Source organism: Mesoplodon densirostris, chromosome 4 (genome assembly GCF_025265405.1).
Source record: "Mesoplodon densirostris isolate mMesDen1 chromosome 4, mMesDen1 primary haplotype, whole genome shotgun sequence".
NCBI classification, from domain to species: domain Eukaryota; kingdom Metazoa; phylum Chordata; class Mammalia; order Artiodactyla; family Ziphiidae; genus Mesoplodon; species Mesoplodon densirostris.
In genome coordinates, this window is record NC_082664.1 from 135,772,099 (window position 1) to 135,794,654 (window position 22,556).

The 22,556-nt window shown below is 46.3% G+C and overlaps 1 protein-coding gene and 1 pseudogene across 1 annotated transcript in view; one reads left to right on the forward strand and one right to left on the reverse strand.

The window, feature by feature from the left end:
• Positions 1 to 22,556, reverse strand: part of CGNL1 (cingulin like 1) — a 164,579-nt gene that overhangs the window by 116,824 nt on the left and 25,199 nt on the right. The gene's annotated exons all lie outside the window — the stretch shown is intronic.
• Positions 14,950 to 17,295, forward strand: LOC132487563 (heterogeneous nuclear ribonucleoprotein R-like; annotated as a pseudogene).

The following is a 22,556-nucleotide window of genomic DNA, read 5'->3' on the forward strand; positions in this document are numbered from 1 at the left end:
TGACTATTAAAATTAAAAGAAGATGATACTGTGTAGTCATCCAAAATATTAAAAAATAAAATTAAAATAAGCCTTCTAAAATAGAAACCTAGCAGATTCCCACACGTCAATTCAGGTTGTCTGTTGTTCAAGACAGTTATGATCCCAAAGTTTGATGACACCAGGGATTTTGTTCCCCAGTGTAATCTGCCTCCCCAGCATTCTCCTCGGTGGGCAGCAGGGGAAGTGGGACTCTCCCAGATGCCAAAGTCACCCCAACCATGCAGCATCGTGTTCTCACCAGTTACTCAAGTGACTGAGGAGCTGACTGTGCTTTCAGATATTCTGAACATTTCCACGGCTCCCTCTCTCCTTCCCTAAAGCACTCCCACCCCGTCCCCTCCTTCCTATTCTGCTTTATCTTCTGCCCTAGTCTCCGTGGTTTTACAGCTCCACATTGCTAGGCTCACTCGTAAGTATGAGAGCTTCAGGTTCTATCTGGAAGTTGCTATGGTCTGAATGTTTGTCCTCCCAAAATCCATATGTTGAAACCCTAACACACACACTCCCACCCACCGCCAGCATCATGGTACTAGGAAGTGGGGCCTTTGGAAGATGTTTAGATTATGAGGACAGAGCCCTTATGAATGGGACCAGTGGTCTTATAAAAGAGACACCACACACCACCCCAACCCAGAGATCTCTAGTCCCTTCCAGCATGTGAGGACCAGTAAGAGGGCACCAACTACAAACCAGGAAGAAGGCGTCACCAGAACACCACATGCTGCCACCTTCATCTTGGAATTCCCAGCCTCCAGCACTGTGAGAAATAAGCTTCTGTTGTTTATAAGCCACCTAGTCTATGGTATTTTGTTAGAGCAGCCCAAAGAGCCTAAGATACAAGTGATCAAGATGTAAACAAGCACACATACACAAAGGAAATACATATGGGATGGCCATTCACTTCTCCTCAGAGCAAGAATCTGTCTCCCTCTTGGGCCCCATTTCCCAAGTGCAGAATCCCTTCTGCTCTGGTCTCCAGGAGCCAGGGGACGGCAGAAAGACCTGGAGAAACATCAGAGTTGGGAGCTTCTCCTGCGTACCTTCCTAAGCCAGACCCTGGCATTGGTGGGTAAAAGCCATCAACTCCATTATCTTTATTTCATATTTAAATATCTTTATTTGATACAGATGTCTCCAGTAAGGAAGTTTCACAGTTCATGATGTTTTTCAATACTCAGAAATTGCATCAGTAATCAGAAAACTGAAGTTTCAGTTATGTAAACAAACAGAAGTATTATATATTTTAGCTTTTAGGGTTTGTATGTAGATTCTTTTGTATTCATATGAATATAGATATTTTAAAATTTCTCTCTTGGAAGCATGCTACAATTTAATGGCCCACTCAGTGCGTATATACTATCCTTGTTTTGTCAAAAATAGCTTTTCACAAGCACTTTGAGAAGTTCCTATTCCTAGGTGTCCCTGTCCTCAGCTGCATCTTTAATACTGATTAATTCCTATTTCAGTCTTTGACACGCTTGTATAATGTACAGATGCCTTTAAAGAAAAAAAATGCTGAAAGAACCTTTTTGTTCACTAAATGTACAAATATAAAACTATTATAGTTCTTATGATACCACAAAATCAAAACAAATCTGCACCTTAAATACGATTTAAAAAACCAGTACAATTCAACTTCACAACATGAATTTAAAATGCAGGATCATGTAAATTTTGCTGAAACTAAAATCACCATACGTACTGTGAACAGGAAGACAGCCTCCAGCACAGGGCGGAAACCTTCCTTTGTGCAGGCTGCCCCCAAAACACCGGCTCTACACGTGGTATGATGGCCTCACTTATGTGTCCACTCCATCTCAGTTCTTTCCCAAGAGTTCACGACACTTAAAATACTATAATATTACCTGAAACCTAAACCATTATAAACATGGCATTGGAATGGGTGGTAGTGACCAGTGGTCATCCAGCTCATTCAGGATATGCTGATACTAATATTTTATTTAATCACTAATGAGTTCCTACTGAGAGTCTATTGCTATGCTAGACCCTCTCCTACAGCAGTTCCGTGAAGAGACAAAGTCCCCCCATAGACCTACACTCTGTGGGGGGGGAGAGAGATAAGCAAGTAATTCACAGTGATGTGTGTCACAAAGAAAACGGAGCAGGGTGAGGAGAGAGCAAGGTGGTGGTGGTGAAGGTCCATCTGAGATACAGTGGCCAAGGAAGGTCTCTCTGAGAAGGGAACATTTGATTCGAACGAGAGGAAGAGATCCCCGTAAGTCATGTGACAGCCAGGCAGAGAGAACGGCAAGTTAGAGCCACGGAGGAAGGGATGTGCCGGGCTCGTGCGAGAATCAGCATGAAAGCCATCTTGGCCAGAACACAGGTGGAGACATGCAGGGGAGGGAGGGGAGGGCAGAGCAGTCAGCAGGAACCAAACCTTGGGGATCTGTGGGCCTCAGTAAGACTCTGGGTCTTATCCCAAGTGCGTGAGAAGTCACCAATAAGACTCAAGACGTAATTCAAAGCCAGGGGCTGGTTGAGCTCAGCTAGGAAGTAACGCAGGTAGAGAAGATGGGGACAGAGCTCAGAGCCTGGCTGCACAGTGCACCCTGTGGACCAGCAGTAACAGCATCACCTGGGAGCTTGTTAGAAATGCAAAATCTCAGGCCCCACCCCAGACCCGTTGAATCATCATCTGCATTTAACAAGATCCACAGGAGGGTCTAGGCCCTGGCAGAAGTCAAGAAGAAGGGAGGGCTTCCCTGGTGGCGCAGTGGTTGAGAGTCTGCCTGCCGATGCAGGGGACACGGGTTCGTGCCCCGGTCTGGGAGGATCCCACATGCTACGGAGCGGCTGGGCCTGTGCTCCGCAATGGGAGAGGCCGCAAAAAAAGAAAAAAAAAAAAAAAAAAAAAAAGAAGGGAAGGAGCAGGCAAAGACAACAGAGAAGGAGCAGCCAGTGGGACAGGAGGAGGCCAGGAGAGTGTGGTGGCCTGGGAGCCAAGAGAGGCTGGTGTTTAAAGAAGCAACGAGTGCTCAATAAGCCAAACACTGCTAACAAGCAGAGGGCGACCCCGATGGAGATCAAAGATGACCTCGACAAGAACTTTGTCACTGGAGTGGAAGGCACTGGAAGCCCAACCAGAGTGGGCTAATAACCAGAGAATGGAGTAACAGACAACTCTTTCAAGGAGTGTTAATTACCACAGAAATTAAAACACAAAAATAAAAGGCAGTCATGGAAAACGGAAATGCCTCCCTTGCTCACCCCCAACTCTCCCTTTCACCCCAGGATGAAATCTCTGCTGTGCTGATTTCATCTCCCCAAGGATGTGTTTGCAGCCGGGGCAGGAGGCAGGGGTTGCAAATAAAAAACGCATAACCTGGCATTTATGCTCAAAGAATTCTAAGCCAGACCTTACCTAATTTTATGGAATGTGACTTTTTTCCCTCCCTCTGGAAGTCGCCTATTATCCTGAGTTGCAGCTGAACCTCTAAGGGTGTGCCAAGAGCAGCTAAAGAGGTATGGTCTGCGTTTAATGAACACCAAATGCAGAAGCATATGGAAATTCCTCTCACCCTGAGAATGCCAGAAAAGACATTGAGAAAAGAAACCAACGCAGAAAAAACAAGTCACTATTTTTCCCTCTCCTCTACAAAACCCCTTAACCTATCAAAGCTCACCCCCAGCCCATCCTACTTCTACTCCATGTAGGGGGGAAGTTACACAGAATCACATTCTAAAGGTAGAGAGGCTTTCAGAGACCATTTAACATACTCCTAACTTCCATTTGATGAGCCACTTTCAAAGCTCCCTAGCTCCAAACTTTTAGACCCAAATCTCTGCTCAGGGATCATTCACCATGTCCATCATCACTTCTCCCAAGCCAGTAACACACAGCAGCAACTCCAGCTTACTTTCCTCCACCTACACCCAATACTGATGTTAGATCCCAAAGCCCCTTCTTCGTCTTACTGCCCCACAACATGCAACATGGAGCAGTTCTTTTTTTTTTTTTTTTTTTTTTTTTTGGCGGTACACGGGCCTCTCACTGCTGTGGCCTCTCCCGTTGCGAAGCACAGGCTCCGGACGCACAGGCTCAGCAGCCATGGCTCACGGGTCCAGCAGCTCCGCGGCATGTGGGATCTTCCTGGACCAGGGCACGAACCCGTGTCCCCTGCATTGGCAGGCGGACTCTCAACCACTGCGCCACCAGGGAAGACCAGCCCATGGAGCAGTTCTTTAATGATGATGATGATGATGATGATGTAATTAACTCTTAAATACTCAGACTATGGGGACTTCCCTGGCAGTCCAGTGGTTAGGACTCGGTGCTTCCAATGCAGGGGGCACGAATTCAATCCCTGGTCAGGGAACTAAGATCCCACATGGCGTGCAACACAGCCAAAAAACTTTTAAATTAAAAAATATATATATAAATACTCAGATTATGTACCAAGTACTCTTCTAAATGCTTGTATATTGAACATGAACCTACTGTGGTCATGTCCAAAATTAACCTCCAGACATTAGCCTAAATGTAGAACATTAACATGTACACTTTAATTTGGGTGGTTAACTGATGACCACACAGAAAAAAAGAGCAAAAAGAGAAAGTATTTAAACATCTTAGTTTTCTCCGAGGGGCTCAACTTAGAACGGTTTTGTATTAAAAACCAAAGTGTAATTTGATCTCTCCAATGGGAGCCTCTCTGGGTCACAGCAGTGGCAATCATGGTGTCAAGCCCTAGATAAATTTACCCCATACCCTTTAACTGTCCTGAGGGTGGCAGGAAGCAGACACTCATATCAAAACAGGTGCCAGGGCTTCCCTGGTGGCGCAGTGGTTGAGAGTCCGCCTGCCGAGGCAGGGGACACGGGTTCGTGCCCCGGTCCGGGAGGGTCCCACATGCCGCGGAGCGGCTGGGCCCGTGAGCCATGGCCGCTGAGCCTGTGCGTCCGGAGCCTGTAGGTGCCAAGTTGTGAAACAAAAAAGGCAATAACAGTAATTTTTTTTTTAAATCCTGGACATGGGGGAAAAAAATAAAGCACTACAAAGAAAAGAGGAAAAAATGAAGAGGAAAAGGAAGAAACACAACCGGGAGACAATGGAAGGAAGTCCCTCCCCGGAAGTTAAGAGTTTTTTTTAAAAAATAGAGGGTCATACATTTCTCCCAAACTTCAGGATTCTTTCTGTGTCCTATGCTAGTGACAGTTCCTATGACTTCTCTATCTGTATGAAGTGATTAGAGAGTTCTAGGGCAAAGATACAATGACCTGTCTAAAGAAGCTAAAAACCCACATTTAGCATCCCAGGGAAAAATCTGCCTCAAGCAAGCTGAGGCTTTTAACTTGGAAATTTTAACAATCACTCACTGCGATGTTATGAACAAAGTGCTTCCACGTTCACGATCTCAGGCAGGACCTGCTACTGGCCCCAGCGTCCAAAGGAGCACACGATTCAGTACAGCCAACGGCACTGAACAGCTGGGATTGGATTCCAGCTCTGAACCATCCATGAGTGCATACTAAGACCCTTCTCAGTGTGCTTCCTGCTTTTAAAACCAGGCCGTCGGGCCTCCCTGGTGGCGCAGTGGTTAAGAGTCCGCCTGCCGATGCAGGGGATACGGGTTCGTGCCCCGGTCTGGGAGGATCCCATATGCCGCGGAGCGGCTGGGCCCGTGAGCCATGGCCGCTGGGCCTGCGCATCCGGAGCCTGTACTCCGCAACGGGAGAGGCCACAACAGTGAGAGGCCCACATACCGCAAAAAGAAAAAAAAAAAAAAAAAAAAAAAAACCAGGCCGTCCTCTCACATGGGCTCAGTATGTTTGGGAAAAGGGGTTATGCTTTCCTCCAAGTAGGTGATTACAATCTTTCCCGAGAAGCATTCCTTTGATCCTAATGCTTGTTCTTGCCAAAAGTGTCCCATCAGATATCCTCAGACAACTCCAGTAGACAGGCCTTACCCTGGAGCCCTCACATCTAAATGCACCATTAAGAACATTACCTGGACCCATCTCTGACCCCAGATGCACTGGAAGAAAGAGGGGTCCCTTTGTTGTTTAAAGGTAGAAAGGGAATCGGGGGAACTTCATTTAAGAAAGAGCTCCTCAGGGGACTTCCTTGGCGGTCCAGTGGTTAAGACTCTGAGCTTCCACTGCAGGGGGCATGGGTTTGATCCCTAGTCAGGGAACTAAAGATCCTGCATGCCACACAGTTCGGCCAAAAGGAAAAAAAAAAGAAAGAAAGAGCCCCTCAAGAGCCCGGGGATGCCTATCCTGTTTCTACATATAATGGTGTGTTGGTCTGCTTAGGCTGCCGTAACAAAAAAACATAGACTAGTGGGCTTAGCAGAAATTTCTCCCAGTTTTGGAGGCTGGAAAGTCCAAGATCAAGGTGCTGGCCGATTCAATTCCTGGTGAGAGCTTTCTTCCTGGCTTGCAGAAGGAGGACTTCTCACTAGGTCCTCATATGCTCTTACCTCAGCGTGTGTGCGTGTGCGTGTGTGTGTGTGTAGAGAGAGATCTCTCTCTCTTCCTCTTCTCTTGAAGCCACTAATCCCATAATGAGGACCCCACCCTCATGACCTCATCTAATCCTAATTATCTCCCAGAAGCCCCATCTCCAAATATCATCACGTTAAGGGTTAGGACTTTAACATTTGATTTTGGTGGGGTCATAAACATTCAGTCCATACCAAGTGGGTAGGAATAAAAGCAAGCAGAGGGAGAAAAGATTACTAGAACCCTGTCATCCAGTGGCATGGCGCCACCAAATATTTGATAGATTTAAGAAAATGAACTGTTCACTAGCTTTTTCTCATTCAGGTCCCTGAGTCTTCATCTTCCCATTTCTCTCTTTTAAAGGGCCATTAGATTAAAAGAATCTAACTGTATTAAAAATATATGAAACCACCTCACTGAAGTGTGTGAGGGGAAAAAAAATAGAAACTCTGAAAATGAGTGGAGTCTGCAAGACCAAAAGCAAAAGGAACTATACGTAAGTACTTTACTGTTGTCGATAAAGTTGCTTCCCACAGAGGGATGGGTTAATAATTCTAAAACCACTAAACATATATACCAGAATTGAACAAGTAAATGGATGGCAAATGGTGGGAGCCTTGTTTCTCACTTTTTGGGGGGTGGGGTACAGATATGCAAGGGGAGAAGACTAGAATGATCCAGGTGATAAGAGATTAGAACTGGAGATATCAGTAAAAACTCATGTTTAGCTTAGAGACAGATGGTTACATATTTATAAATATGTTTATATACAATATACACATGTTTTTCCTTGCTCTGTCAGCCAAGAGGGCTTAGGAGCAATAACATCCCAGTTGCAGTAAGTACACCTAGGGCCCACGTCTTGGTTTCTAATACCAATAAATTCTCCCCAAAAAGGAACTAGAATGCCTTGGAGAAATGGCTGATTCTAGGACTGGGGCAGGAAATATATAAGATGAGCCTGGAGCATCTTATGGTGTCAAAAAGTAAGGAAGTATTTTAACAAACACAAAAACAAAAACAATGATGGAGGAATGTCAGAGAGACATGGAGCTCCCAGTGGCCAAAGCTGGAACACGCTGAGCAACAAAATAAAGTAGTATTGGATTAAAATCCGAAGTATAAAAATTAGGGAGTTCCTGGTTGTCTAATGGTTAGATTCGGCACGTTCACTGCCGTGACCTGGGTTCAATCCCTGATCGGGGAACTGAGATCCCACAAGCTGCAAGGCATGGCCACAATTAAAAAAAAAAGATTCAAAGTATAAAAATTGATATCCTTGAGCACATACTGATACAAGCAAATGATGGAATAAGTACATAAATGGGGAAGACCAGACAAATCTCCCACGCAGAATTCCAAATGACTGATTTAGATACTCTGCCCTAAAGGAAGGGGAACATAACTCCTTACTCCCTTTGTGTAGGTTGCACATAGTAACTTCCTTCCAAAGAGAACAGTATGGAAAGGAGAAAAAAGAATAATTTTACAGCGGAGAAACCTGGTAACCACGACCACAGCCAGGTCCATACTTTATCAAGATCAACATCAATAGTGATAATTTGGGGCTTCCCTGGTGGTGCAGTGGTTGAGAATCTGCCTGCCAATGCAGGGGACACGGGTTCGAGCCCTGGTCTGGGAGGATCCCACATGCCGCGGAGCAACTGGGCCCGTGAGCCACAGCTACTGAGCCTGTGCCATCTGGAGCCTGTACTCCGCAACAAGAGAGGCCACGACAGTGAGAGGCCCGCGCACCGCAATGAGGAGTGGCCCCCGATCGCCACAGCTAGAGAAAGCCCTCGCGCAGAAATGAAGACCCAACACAGCCAAAAATAAATAAATAAAAAATTTTTAAAAAGTGATAATTTGCATTGACAGTATGTACAGTGATGGAAACGGCCCTTAACCTCTGTGGTCTTCCAAAACCCCTAACCCCAGTGTAATCATGAAAAAAACATAAGACAAATTCTGATAGAGTAACATCCTATAAAATACCTGACTCAAAACTGTCAAAGTCATCAAAAACAAGGAAAGTCTCAGAAAGTGTCATAGCCTAAGAAGACATGACAACTGAATGCAGTACGGTATCTTGGATGGGATCCTGGAACAAGAAAAGGACGTTACATAAAAACTAAGCAAATCTGAATACAGTATGAACTCTAGTTAATAATAATTTATCAATATCTGTCCTTTAATTGTGACAAACCAAATGTATGAGGTTAACAGAAGAAACTGGGTGGGGAGTATATGGAAACTCTCTACTATCTTTACAATTTTCTCATAAATCTAAAACTACTCTAAGATAAAAAGTTTTTTTAAGTAACTTTTTTTTTTTTCTGGTACGCGGGCCTCTCACTGTTGTGGCCTCTCGCGTTGCGGAGCACAGGCTCCGGACGCGCAGGCTCAGCGGACATGGCTCACGGACCCAGCCACTCCGCGGCATGTGGGATCTTCCCGGACCGGGGCACGAACCCATGTCCCCTGCATCGGCAGGTGGACTCTCAACCACTGCACCACCAGGGAAGCCCTTTTCTTTTTTTTTAAACCACCTGTGGTCAGTGTGGTCACTCCAGAGCCAACACTTGCGATTCCTGACTTGCCCTCCACCTCCGGCCTGCTGGGTGGCCAGAATGGAGATACTCAGGTCCTTCAACAAGTCACCGGGCACACCATCCTGGTTAGTTCTCAACATACCCCTCCTGGATCACCCCCCTGCCAGAAAAACAGGGCAAACAATCTTCCAGGACCCAGTGAACGCAGAGCACCGCATCACCCGAAGAGGCATCCAGCAAGTTCCTGACCTCAGAGTCCTGCACCAGCTGGGCTGTGAACGTGATTTACGTGGTGAAAATTTTTGAGCTGTGGACAGTTGCCCACAAACTAGAGTAGAGTTAAATGACTAACCAACTTGCAGACCATGTGTTGTGTAAGGAGAAGGAACAACTGGCAAGCTGGGCAAATACGGAAGATGTACCTTCCCCAGAGAAGATAACCTCTGAGCAGAGTTGATGTGGGAGCGTTAAACAAAACATGTATCAACGCTGCGTATGTGAGACCCAGCTCTGCCCCTTCCCTCCCCCATCCCAGAGAATATCATTCTCCAAGAGAGAAACGTCAATTGGATGAAAAACAGAAGAGCTGATTTAGTCGCAGAGCAGAACGGGAAAAACCAAACGCGAGGATAAAAGGGAATTACAAAGGGGTTGAGAGTAGTGAAAAATACAAGATGAGATGGAAGCGATTATAGGGAGAAAGGTATTAATTAAACTTGCTGGGCCATAGGAAACCACAGTGACAGGAAGCGTGGACTGGGGTGTTATTTGGGTTGAATATAAGAAGAGACCAAATTAAAGCTCCACTTCAAACGTTCCTTAATAAGCACCACCTAAGAACCCAGCTCCCTGACCGGAGAGCCGGAAGTCTCCTTTGCTCCCCAGCTGCTCTTCTCTTACAGATGCTCGTGACCCCAACAGTGTCCCGGACGTCGCAGACACCCTGGACTGTAGCCTGCTGGGGCCCAGGCTACCACCACCCCTGCTTTGATCTGGACCCAGTGCTGCCAAGGCCCCAAACCACCCAGTTGAAGACAGTGTGTGCCACCCAAGGACATCAATCCAACCCCCAGGCCCACCAAATACCCGGGAGACACCCCCGCAGACCCTTCCAGGCACCGCTCCCTCACAGCAGCTCTATTTCCACATTTCTATGATTTTAAAAAATTTTTAATTAACGTGTGTCTCCCCCAGACTGTAAGATCCATGAGAACAGGGGCTGTACTGGTTTTCTCACCATTTTGCCCCCAGTGCCCCACAGCATGCCTGACATAGTGTAAATGTTTATGAAATAAATGAACGAACGGACGGATGGATGGAGACTGCCCTCTCCACCCCTCCCGCAAGCAACCTGAGACCACCAGAAGGAGAAAAGGACACTTCAATTCCGAGTGACTAGTACAGAGTTTGACCTTGGAATTGGTTTACCCATAGAAATGGTGGTATGCAACAGATGTCAGGTGGGGGCCTGGAACCTAGCCACCATTTATGACACTGAATGCCCAGGTAGATACATGCTAGCTCCAAACAATTAACTAATTGCAAAATAAACTTTTGGAAATCATCCAGTTTGTAGGTTGGAGACCACCCGCAGAGGATTATGAGGAGAAAGAAGGCTGACGATGTGGCTGCCAGGACAGCACCCAGCAGGCTGTGACACAGCATCTCCGTGGGCGCCCTGGCAACAGACATGAGACAAGGTTCTAGAACACCCTGATAGCAGGTGCCTCTGAGAGCAGGCGCTGATCTCCAATTCAAGCCAGAAAAAAGATGGCTGGCCAACAGGCCCAGGTGGCAAGGAGGCCATGCAAAGAGGAGGGACAGAGGAAGTCAGGCGAGGGTGCTGGCTTAGTGAGAAGAGAGAGAATTCTAAGGAGAAAACGAGAATGTTCTTGACAACTACGAAGAGGTGGTGAGCTGTGGTTCCAACAGCCCTGGAAATAGAAACCAGAAACATCTTCTGCCCACATATGCAGAGAGACTGGGCATGTCACCAAACTGAACTCTGACCCATAAAAAGGGATGGTGGGTTTCCAGCTCAACATGTAAAGAGTCTGGATGCCACCACTCCGCACCCTCACCAAAAAAAAAAAAAAAAAAAAGCTTAAACTGAAAAGAAGTTGGCCACTTCATGGGGCCACCATGGGGCTTCACTGAGACCGTGAACATGGAAGCACTTTTTCAAATGCAGTACAATAAAGAAGTAGAAGGCATCAAAACCGTATTTCTGTGGGTTTCTTTTTTCATCCAACCTCTTGAAGATTATAAAAGCAGCAATAGTTCAGTCTCTGAAAGCAGGTGGATTCACCACACAGAGGCTCAGAGCAGATTCCAAGCGTGGCGGAAGAACCTTGAGGACAGAGGAAGCCACCTCTAAGCCCGCTCAGGGTTCACTGGGAGAAAACCATGAGGCACTGGCCTTATCCCTCTTCTGGCAGGGCTGCTAAGCTGGGAGGCCAAGGAACTACAGTCAAACAGCTGGATTTCTGAAAGGCACCATCAGGTTTCTCCTGGGATCTTTGGTTCCACAGACATTTCCGAGACCACCCCCCCATGGAGGGCCTGTGCTGGGCCCTGAGACAGACAAGAGATGAGGGCAATGGGAAGGCAGGAACAAGCCACGCTGCCTCCAGTGTGGGGTTCGAGAGGTGCTGGCAAGCTGGTTACCAAGAGGGTGGGTGGCCCGGAGAAGACATGACATCAAGGAGGAGGCACGTGGACCCTCCTGGTTTAAAACACATATTTATGTTTACTGTAATGGAAGTAAATCTCACTGGGCTAAAATCAAGGTGTCAACAGGGCTGCATTCCTTCCTGGAGGCTTTAAGGAAAAATCCCTTCCCTTGGCTTTTCCAGTGAGAGGCTGCCTGCATTTCTTAGCTCTCGGCCCCTTCATCTTCAAAGCCAGCAGGGTAGCAGCTTCTGACTTTGTTCCCATCATCACACCTCCTTCTCTGTTTCCTACTCTTTCCCTTAGAAGGACCCTGTGATATCACTGGGCCCACCTGGATAATCCAGGAGAATCTCCATCTCAAGGTCCTTAATTCAGTCACAGTCCATTCTCCATGTAAGGCGACACATTCACGGGTTCCAGAATTAGGATGTGGACATCTTTTGGTGGGGAGGGGTGGGTGGGCATTATTCTGCCTACCGCATAAGTGGACAGGGAAAGTCAAGCCCCAGAAAAGAAAAAAAAATTAATATTCAGAGAAAAGCAGGGATGAGAGGAGTTTTTTTGTTCGTTTGTTTTTTCAGCTTCCCCAGTTCTGCCTTCCTGACCTGCTGCCTGCGCCCTTGGATTCCCTGAGACACCACTCATCTGCTCTGTCAGCTGCCGCAGAAGATTCTTCACTATGCTCTTGCCCCAAAATGTGCAACCAGTAGGTGGTGGACGCAGGATTTACACCCATGTCTCTCTCACCCTAGGGCCTGTGCGCTGAACCACAGGAGCCCCACGAGCCCAGGAAGTACAGTGAACTGTGGGAGCGTTACGGAGCCGAGCAGACCAGCAGACTGGAGCGATGTGGGTCAAGCCTAACAAATCAAGTTCAATAGGGAGAATTGAAGGCCCTGAAGAAACCAACTATTTGACGATAGGATGGGTGAGGCACAGAAGCAAACCTTGTTGTTTAAAGAAAAAAAAAAAAGACTTGGGAATCATAGTTGAGAGCAAGATCATTGTGAGATGACTGTCAAAGACCACCATGACCTCTGGAAATTACATATCCAGATTCAGGAGGGCAGGGCAGCTAACCATACCGGAGACACCCCTGAAATCAAAAACAACTCCCCTCACTATTTCAGAAGTGTGTCTTTTCATCCAAGCACACAGCCTCGGGGGAATATGCAGGGAGTCCTGAGGACAAACAGGCCACAAGCCCAGCAGTGGTCCTATAGCCAAATGAACCCGGCTGAGGGGTCTCATCCGATCCCCCTCCCTGGTGATTTAGGAAGCTCCCTCTGCTTGGGGCTGATCAGCAAGAACCTAGTTTAAGAAAAGCGTGGCCAGGATGATTTCAGGACCAAGAAGCTAAGAGAAGGCACCGGGTACAGGAGGAGGGGAAGAGGGCTAAAAACAGGATAAACTGTCATCACATATAAATACCAGAAGGGCTGTCATGTGAAAAGGGGATTAAACTTGCTCTGTGTGGCTCCAAAGGTTAGAACAAGGAACAATGAGTAGATGTGCCAGGGACAAAGATTCCAATTTAATCTTTGGGAGGAAAAGTTTTCTAACAGAGATGCCTGAAGGTAAACAGAACTGTTTCACATGTTTCAGTGGAGGAATGTAAACAGGATAGGGCTGCCTGTTCACAGATGGGTTTGAGAGGGGATTCCAGCAGTCAGCCCCTCAATAAGGGCAGGTTCTTCCAAATCTGAGTCAATGATTCCATCTCCTATTTACTCAGTAACAATCATCCATTTACATATCAGAGAAAACATCGAGATAATCACCCCAGAGACAGGAAGCACAGAGGTGAGTACAGTAAGTCCCCTACATACAAAGCTTCAAGTTTCGAACTTTCAAAGATGCGAACGTGCCTTCCATCGACGGCGGGTGTGAGTCAAATTGCAGCTTGCCCTCCATCTCCTACTGCTGAGGATCCTTCAGCTCTACCATCTCCCACCTCCTCTCCCTCCTCCAGTCAGTAACTCTTCTAGCCTGTTCACTTGATGCCAGCCCCTGTATGCCAGCTGTTGTACTGTACTTTTCAAGGTACTGTACTGTAAGATTAAAAATGTCTTCTTTATTTTTTGTGTTTGCTTGTTTTTTATGTATTATTTGTGTGAAAAGTATTATAAACCTACTACAGTACAGTACTATATAGCCGATTGTGATAGTTGGCTACCTAGGCTAACTTTGTTGGACTTAGGAACAAATTGGACATACGAATGCGCTCTCTGAACAGAACTCATTCACGTGTCAGGGACCTACTGTACAGCCAGGCACAGTCTTTAAGAGGGAAGAGGATAACAGAACAACCAAAGAATAAAGTTTTCTCCAGATCTTATTCTGGGTTTTCATGTGTACAGAAAAGACTTGAGAAGAAGTCTGTTGACTGGGTGAAGCCACTCCTGCCTGCAGCCAGGGCGAGGTGCTCTGGCCCACCCACTGCCACCCACTGCCTGAGGGACCCCAGCCTAGACCAGAAGTGAATGACAGTTACTCCAGGCACAGCCCTGACACAGGCTCATCCCAACACAAAGTCCAAACCATCACCGGCTGGTTGCCCTCCCAGCAGAGGAAGGAAGTCAACCCAAGCCTACCCCAAAGGAAACCCGGGATGTCACATTAAAAGCTGTGAACACTTTTGGACAATGGACAGAGAACAAAGAAAACGTGAACCTTGGTGGAATTTTCCAAGAAGCACTTGAAACTCATGGTTTACAATATCCATCCTTTCAATACTAGGAAAGAGGTGGAACAGCAGCTGAAGGCTCTCAGGGAAGTATTGCAAGATATTGAGAAACTCGGTAAAGAATCTGAGCCAAAGCCCAATGCAATTATCCGTATCAAAGAAGACAGTGAAGAAAACCCGTGAAAGCTGAAGAGCATATGGCAAAAACATCAGAACAGATAAACTGTAAGCTCCCTGAGGGCAAGGACAAGCAGATCTGGTTTGGGCTGCCCAGTGCTAGCACAGTGGGTGAAATCCAAGAATGCACGAATGAACTCTGAGCCAGCAGTGAGCAAGTCCTTGAGAGGATGAAGACAGCCTCCAGATAGCCCAGGATGACTCTTGATACTGGCAGAAGATAGGATCAAATTCTCAAGAAGCCTCAGAAACTAGCTCTTGTCAGAAAGATCTTTGTGTCTATGGATGGAGCCCCTGCTTGTGGCACTCTTCTGTAATATTTTGATATTAAGAAAAACATTGCCGGCTGATTCTCACGGGCCCGGCCGTCGGCCCCAGCTCTGCCCTAGATTGGTAGCTTATGTCGATCTTGATGAAAGAGCCACTGATGCTCTCAGGGAATTTAATGAAGAAGGAGCTCTGTCTGTACTACAGCAGTTCAAGGAAAGTGACTTATCACATGTTCAGAACAAAAGTGCATTTTTATGTGGAGTTATGAAGACCTACAGGCAAAGGGAGAAACAGGGGAGCAAGGTGCAAGAGTCTACAAAGGGACCCAATGAAGCAAAGATCAAGGCCTTGCTTGAGAGGACTGGTTATACCCTGGATGTAACCACAGGACAGAGGAAGTATGGTGGTCCTCCACCAGACAGTGTGTACTCTGGCATGCAACCTGGAATTGGAACAGAAGTCTTTGTAGGTAAAATACCAAGAGATTTATATGAGGATGAGTTGGTGCCCCTTTTTGAAAAGGCTGGTCCCATCTGGGATCTACGTCTTATGATGGATCCACTGTCTGGTCAGAACAGAGGGTATGCATTTATCACCTTCTGTGGAAAGGAAGCTGCACAGGAAGCTGTTAAACTGTGTGACAGCTATGAAATTCGCTCTGTGGCAAACAACAGGCTTTTTGTTGGATCAATTCCGAAGAATAAGACTAAAGAAAACATTCTGGAAGAATTCAGTAAAGTCACAGGTTTAACAGAGGGTTTGGTGGACGTTATTCTCTATCATCAACCCGATGACAAAAAGAAGAATCGGGGGTTCTGCTTCCTTGAGTATGAGGATCACAAGTCAGCAGCACAAGCCAGACGCCGGCTGATGAGTGGAAAAGTAAAAGTATGGGGAAATGTAGTTACAGTTGAATGGGCTGACCCTGTGGAAGAACCAGATCCAGAAGTCATGGCTAAGGTGAAAGTTTTATTTGTGAGAAACTTGGCTACTACAGTGACAGAAGAAATATTAGAAAAGTCGTTTTCTGAATTCGGAAAACTTGAAAGAGTGAAGAAGTTGAAAGATTATGCGTTTGTTCATTTTGAAGACAGAGGGGCAGCTGTTAAGGCCATGGATGAAATGAATGGCAAAGAAATAGAAGGGGAAGAAATTGAAATAGTCCTAGCCAAGCCACCAGACAAGAAAAGGAAAGAGCGCCAAGCTGCTAGACAGGCCTCCAGAAGCACTGCGTAGGAAGATTATTACTATCACCCTCCTCCTCGTATGCCACCTCCAATTAGAGGTCGGGGTCGTGGTGGGGGGAGAGGTGGATATGGCTACCCTCCAGATTACTATGGCTATGAAGATTACTATGATGATTACTATGGTTATGATTATACCGACTATCGTGGAGGCTATGAAGATCCCTACTACGGCTATCATGATGGCTATGCAGTAAGAGGAAGAGGAGGAGGAAGGGGAGGGCGAGGTGCTCCACCACCACCAAGGGGGCGGGGAGCACCACCTCCAAGAGGTAGAGCTGGCTATTCACAAAGGGGGGCACCTTTGGGACCACCAAGAGGCTCTAGGGGTGGCAGAGGGGGTCCTGCACAACAGCAGAGAGGCCGTGGTTCCCGTGGATCTCCGGGCAACCGTGGGGGCAATGTAGGAGGCAAGAGAAAGGCAGATGGGTACAACCAACCTGATTCCAAGCGCCGTCAGACCAACAACCAACAGAACTGGGGTTCCCAGCCCATCGCTCAACAGCCACTTCAGCAAGGTGGTGACTATTCTGGTAACTATGGTTACAATAATGACAACCAGGAATTTTATCAGGATACTTATGGGCAACAGTGGAAATAGACAAGTGAGGGCTTGAAAATGATACTGGCAAGATACGATTGGCTCTAGATCTACATCCTTCAAAAAAAAAATTGGCTTATCTGTTTCATCTTTAAGTAGCAATTTGCTGCCATTTGTATTGGGCTGAAGAAATCACTATTGTGTATATACTCAAGTCTTTTTATTTTTTCCTCTTTTCATAAATGCTCTTGGACATTATTGGGCTTGCAGAGTTCCCTTATTCTGGGAGTTACAATGCTTTTGTCCTTTCAGGCTTCATTTTAGCCTCAAAACAAGCTGAGCACACTGTTAAATCATGATTTTGCAGAACCTTTGATTTTGGACAGCTTCATTTTTTGGATTTGGGATAGATTACCTAGCAGTATGGAGTATGCTGTAAATAAAAATACAAGCTAGTGCTTTGTCTTAGTAGTTTTAAGAAATTAAAGCAAACAAATTTAAGTTTTCTTGTATTGAAAATAACCTATGATTGTATGTTTTGCATTCCTAGAAGTAGGTCAACTGTGTTTTTAAATTGTTATAACTTTACACCTTTTTGAAATCTGCCCTACAAAATTTGTTTGGCTTAAACGTCAAAGCCGTGACAATTTGTTCTTTGATGTGATTGTATTTCCAATTTCTTGTTCATGTAAGATTTCAATAAAACTCAAAAATCTATTCAAAACAACAACAAAAAAAGAAAAACATTGCCAATAGCACCATCCAATATGGTATAAGTCTGATAAATTTTAGTGAACTTCGAAAGCTTTTTTAATGTGGTCTTTGTGTTCTCTAAGCTGCTATAGTTTACTTTCAGACTCTTGTATTAAAATACAAAAGCCACCAATATGTTATCTTGTCATTTTTAAGTAAATCTGATCCTCTCCCCTGAATATGAAAAGACACAAACATGATAAACTTCACTCTCTTACTAAAAAAAGGACTGCATTTTGTCTTTTTAGCAAAAAAGAAACTAAAGCCACACAAGTGCATCCTGTTTAATACAAGAACTGAAGAGCACCACATACACCAGGATAAAATTAGGGAGCAGAGGCTTAATACTTGGAAAAAGCAGTTTTGCTAGCTTCTATTTACAGTTTCTCTAGTAGTTAACAAGACTTTTTACAGGTTTTTAACAAATAATACAGCAACAGATATATTTAGATTGGATTTTTTTCCTCTCCTTCTACTGTTATATTACTGAGCCTCCTCATATTCATTCCCCCACCTGCCCCAACCTTCTCACATTCACAAATGTTGCCACCATGGGACTCCCCTGGTGGTGCAGTGGTTAAGAATTTGCCTCCCAATGGAGGGGACACGGGTTTGAGCCCTGGTCCAGGAAGATCCCACATGCCGCGGAGCAACTAGGCCCATGTGCCACAACTACTGAGCCTGTGCTCTAGAGCCCACAAGCCACAACTACTGAGCCCACACGCCACAACTCCTGAACCTGCGCTCTAGAGCCCACTAGCCACAACTACTGAGCCCACGTGCTGCAACTACTGAAGCCCGTGTGCCTAGAGCCCATGCTCCACAACAAGAGAAGCCACCGCAACGAGAAGCCCGCGCACCGCAATGAAGAGTAGCCCCCACTTGCCGCAACTAGAGAAAGCCCGCACGCAGCATCGAAGACCCAACGCAGCCAAAAATTAATTAATTCATTAATTTTTTTTTTTTTTTGCGGTATGCGGGCCTCTCACTGTTGTGGCCTCTCCCGTTGCGGAGCACAGGCTCCGGACACGCAGGCTCAGCGGCCATGGCTCACAGGCCCAGCCGCTCTGCAGCATGTGGGATATTCCCAGACCGGGCACGAACCCGTGTCCCCTGCATCGGCAGGTGGACTCTCAACCACTGCGCCACCAGGGAAGCCCTAATTTTTTTTTTTTTTTAAGTTGGCACCATGCACACCAGTCAGAAATGCCTGCCTAGAAAGAAAAAGTGATGAGAAGGCTCCCAAAGTCCTCCTTCCTCTACTGGCCAAATCAGCTGCAGGGAGAAGAGAAAGAAGATGGCTCTCTGCCCGAGGGTCAGTCCAAGTGTCATTTAGGTTGCAAGCAGAAAGCCAGGGTTCCTGTCCAATGGTGATAAAAGCATCTCCCACATCAACTATGGAAAAGAAAGTACAATTTACTGAGTGCCTATCATGGGTCAGGAACTGTCTTGGGCACCCTGCCGAGGTTCACATTTAATCTCCCTAACAATCTAGTAAAATGTGAAAACTGAAGGTCGACGAATTTCAGTAACTCAGGTTCTAAGCTAACAGATGACGCAGCTGGGATTCTGAGGGCGGCCGCTCTGTCCTGCTCAAAGTCCGTCTGCCGGCTTCGCAGACCCTGCTACTCCTCAGCATGCAGTCCCCTCGCTGCCAACAGGGAATCCCCCAACCAGGACACAGTTCTGCTCACTTGAAGACGTGAGCTCTCACTGCTCAGAACCCCGACCCATCTTGGCTAAAACACCTTCTAGGCTGATGGCTCGTGCCTTCCAGTCTTCCAAAACAGAAGGAATCATCGCCACCTGTCAAGCTAGGAAAGGGCAAGGCCCTAACAAGGCAGCACAAAGTAAGGATGCTCCGTAGGGAACTTTGTCCCTAATTCCCTTCAAGTTGTTTGGTTTATGAAACCAAACAAGGTTTTTTATTGGACTTGTTTCTGTACACTTTTCTCATAAGAAAAACAACTCCCCGGGTAGACTCAACATGGAACCATACCTACTCTTGCTGTAGTACCTTCCAATCGTCTAACAGCATTAATGTTCCCAGGACCATTTGATCCTTTCTATAAACTCCTGGCTTCCCATGGGACGGGGCATCCGTGTCAGCCCCATCCCCTCTCAGCAACCTGGAAGCATCCTAGATTCGCCCTCTGGCTCTTCCACCTACTTCTCTACCTCCCCATTACAGACTAAGAGCTCCTGGAGGGCAGGGCCCACCCCTTAATCTCTGCAATGTTTAGTTCCCAGGGCCCTCCATGAAGGCACCCAGGACAGGGGGTCAAAAGGTAATGTTAAGAGCACGTCCCATGCTGACTGATGGAGAAGGACGTAGGCTCCAAAAGTTTAGCTCAGGGAAGGTTGCCCAAGCTTTGCTTTGGAGCTTGAAAGTCACATTTCTGAATAATCTTGACTCAGTGAGTTCAAAGATAACAACGGGTCACCCGCATTAGAGAAAAGAGATTCAGCTCTGAGTGAGGCACTCAGGACAAAGGTCTCCATTAAAGGAAATGATTTCAGCCTATGAATGTGTGTTCTCATCACCCCTGACACTTGAGGCCCTGGGGAAACCTAACTGTTTTTCTGTTTCCAAAATAAATACATAACAGGGTGTGTTCTGTCCTCAGTTGCTTTCAGGAAACTTCTTGGGATGGTCTGTTTTCTTTCTGAGCATCCCACGTGTCCTAAGACTTCAGCAGCACTTGGATGTTTAATCAGGTCACTTAACTTCCACCCCACCCTCTCAGCTCCCTGTCTTTTGAAGATACTACATAGAATAATAATACTTTCAGACATGGAACAAACGGTCAGAACCTCTTTTTTGAACTTTAAATATTATCAGTAGCAAAAAGGCTACATGTTATTCTAATGAGCTTTCTGATAAGAAATCTCATGCACACTAGGCTTATTTTTCACAATTATTTCTTTAAAGATTTTTTTGGGGGTAAGACTAGAAGTGACTCAGAAAACAAAGGAGATGACGAATCTTTTATATATACATATATATACACACACACACACACATATATATATATATATATATGTTTTCTAAAAACAAAGGGAAAAAATAGACCCAAACATCAGGTAAGTTATAGCAAGCAAGTCAAGACCTCCTATAAACACTAAAACTTAGTTCTCACTGCTGTAACAGAATGTCTTGAAACTTCTCACGTACAAAGAAAGCCATCTGGGAAGTGACCTCCCGAAAGCGGGGGCAAATGACTAGACTCCACCAACAATAATCAAATGATCCAGTTCTACCCCCATCAGATAACTAGAAAACTCACATCAAAAAGACAGACTGGGGAACTCCCTGGTGGCACAGTGGCTAAGAATCTACCTGCCAACGCAGGGGACACAGGTTCGAGCCCTGGTCCAGGAAGATCCCACATGCCGCAGAGCAACTAAGCCCGTGTGCCACAACTACTGAGCCTACGCTCTAGAGCGCGCGAGCCACAACTACTGAGCCCACGTGCCACAACTACTGAAACCCACGCACCTAGAGCCCATGCTCCGCAACGAGAGAAGCCACCGCAATGAAAATCCCACGTGCTGCCAACAAAGAGTAGCCCCCGCTCGCTGCAACTAGAGAAAGCCCATGCACAGCAATGAAGACCCAATGCAGCCGAAAATAAATAAAATAAATAAATTTATTTTTAAAAAAAGATTGAAACCGCACACATCAGATGGGACTTGAACCCACAATCTCTGGCTTAGGAAGGAACTCAAACCCACAATCTCCCAGCTGAAACCACACACCTGGTCTCAGGACTTAATGAAGCTCAGGTTTTTTAGGTCTCAGCACAGAAGGAATTCAGCGAGAGGTAAAGAGATAGGTAAGAAGTAGATTTATTAATATCCTTTGTAAAGAGGTTGCAGGAAAATGTGGCATCAGAGGATGGTCACGTCCCAGGTCTCAGGAGAGTCCCTGGGATGGACTGCCAAGTAAGGGTCCTTTGCTTCACGCCGGAAAGAATTCAAGAGCAAGCCATAGTACAGTGAGAGCAGAGAAACACACACCACAGACAGAACGTGGCCCCTCTCAAAAGGCAAGAGCGACCCCAAAATATGGGGTGGTTAGTTTTTAAGGGCTGGGTGATTTCATAGGGTAATGAGTGGGAGGATTATTCCAACTATTTTGGGGTGGGGTGGAGATTCCCAGGAATTGGGCCACTGCCCACTTTTTGGCCTTTTACAGTCAGCCTGGGCACTGTCATGGCGCCTTTGGGTGTCATTCAGCTGATGTATTACAATAAGCTTAAAATAAGGCTCAAGGTCTACTGGAAGTTGAATCTTCTCCCATCTTGGGCCTAATTGGTTCTAACCAGTTTATGTCATATCCTCAACAGCTATGTCATTCTTTTGGAGGTTGTGCCCTGCCCCCTTCCCTCCTGTCTCAAGATGGCCCACCTTCCAAGTGGCCCGTGGACCGACCAAGAATAAGACAACAGTCATAAATCCTACTATCAACTGGTACAGTAAGCACTAGGTTACTACTATTTGGTAAGTACTTAATATTTTGATAAATAAATGCATGCAAGAAAAAAATTATTTGTTTCAGAAGGTACTCAGAGCCTAGCACCATTGCTAACTCTGGCAGTAAGTTCAGTACACATATGAATAATTTTTGGATTTACACAGCACTTTCATGTGAGTTTGATCAGTATGCTATCCTGTGCTTAACTGACATCTTTAAACACACTTTCGAAAGGAGGACCCTCTGGACCAGGCAGGCCAGGTCCAGGTTTCCTGAAGCACTCACTCCAAACTTTTTGTTCCCACCCTCAGGGCCCCGCCCCTATCACTGACCCCCACTCTCTTCCATGTCACCACGCCATGGCCACCTTGCAGTGACTGTGGACAAATTCCACAGAAAATTCTGGGCTCCTAACCGGACTGCCCACCTCCTCCCTTCTCAAAACGCTTAATTGGCCTCCTGCTCCCATGGGCTTCAGGAGTTGTGGCACATGGGCTCAGTAGTTGTGGCTTGCAGGCTCTAGAGCGCAGGCTCAGTAGTTGTGGCACACGGGCCTAGTTGCTCCGCGGCATGTGGGATCTTCCCAGACCAGGGCTCAAGCCTGTGTCCACTGCATTAGCAGGCAGATTCTTAACCACTGTGCCACCAGGGAAGCCCCAGAAACTAATATCTG